This window comes from Cryptomeria japonica, unplaced genomic scaffold, assembly GCF_030272615.1.
Source record: "Cryptomeria japonica unplaced genomic scaffold, Sugi_1.0 HiC_scaffold_85, whole genome shotgun sequence".
In the NCBI taxonomy this organism is placed as follows: Eukaryota; Viridiplantae; Streptophyta; class Pinopsida; order Cupressales; family Cupressaceae; genus Cryptomeria; species Cryptomeria japonica.
In genome coordinates this window covers 420,001-421,385 of record NW_026728907.1, presented here as the reverse complement: position 1 = coordinate 421,385, position 1,385 = coordinate 420,001, and positions in this window count along the sequence as shown.

The window sequence follows — 1,385 nt, the reverse complement described above, 5'->3', positions numbered from 1 at the left end:
TATCTCTGCTACATCCCTCGGCTCTCACTTCTGCATCCTTCGCCTCACACCTCGATTGCTATCAATGCTGCATCCGTAACCTCACACCCCGATTGCTATGCGGGGAGGCTCCTTGGCCGCCTTGGAAATTTCTGTGTGTCGGACGCACCGCGGGATAAGGGGTTGGCACTGGTAGTCGCCCCAAGTGCGCCCGATTCTTAGACCGCTTCGAGGTGACCTCGTAGCCTCTTTCGTCCAGGCTTCCTGCCTTCAACGCCCTTTTTACACCTCGATTGCTATGCGCGGGCTCGTTGGCGTCTATCACCTCTCTGCGAAGAGTGGCACGATGATTGTTGGGGTAAATCGTAGCAGTCCGATCTCTGGCCTTGGGCCATTGTGAGGGCTGATCGATTTCCTGTGCGCATCTCGTGTTCGCCCAGTAACAGACTCGACGACTTGTAATCGGTCTTGTTCCCGATTGTTCCTGGAGGTAGTCTTCGGAACTCTTGGATTTGACCTGTCACTCGAACTGTCCTCTTCCGAGGATGCTTGTGTGTGTGTGCTTGTGCCATTTCCTTGGCGGTATTAACGAGATATTAAAGAGCGGAGTGAGCGCCTCGCCCAGCTATGTTTGGGGCTCTCACTCCCTTACCCGGTGTGCGACCGCTTTGCACGTAGGTTGCGGAGCATCGCGACTCTTTCGATGTTTGGCGGTTGTCTTCCGGTGATGCGTTGGTCCCGAAGTGCACGTTACTAGCATTTCTGCCATTGTTCTCGATCTTTGGCACGTTCCTTCGTTGCAATTGGATATATATCTCCGTTTATACGCGCAGGCTTCTCCCGCCTATTCAGCGCTGTCCCACTCTCAGCACTCTCGTGGTCTCCTTGGCTTCTCTCTCCCGTGAGCGAGCTCTCTTCTCGAGTCTTTTCCATGTCCCATGGAGGTTGCCTTGCGAAATTCGGGCACACAAACGTGACCGGATAAGAGCGGAATTGCCTATGAGGAGAAGCTCACCTTAGGGAGCAGCAATGCCGAGTGTTTCGACAGAGGGTAGAGGGGGCGTTGTTTGGGCGGTTGCACAAAAGAGTGCTACGTTTGCACTGAAGGTTGCTTCTTCGTCTCCGACGAACTCTTCGAGGCAAAAAAGCTTGTTTACGGGGTCGAGGTGGGACTGTTCGTGCGAGTTGCGCCACCAAAAGTGCGTAGGGGGCATATACCTGGGAAATGGATGTCTCTGAGTGGCCTTACTCGGTCGCGTGCACGGTGCATTCTCTAACGGCAGGACTGTCGCGAGCATGTGCGGTTCGGATGTTTTCGGGTAAAGGGTTCCGTACGGGATGTTCTTCCCAGGCTCCTGTGAACCGAGACTCTGCATCGTCATGCTCCGGCTCCCGTGGGTGCTTCA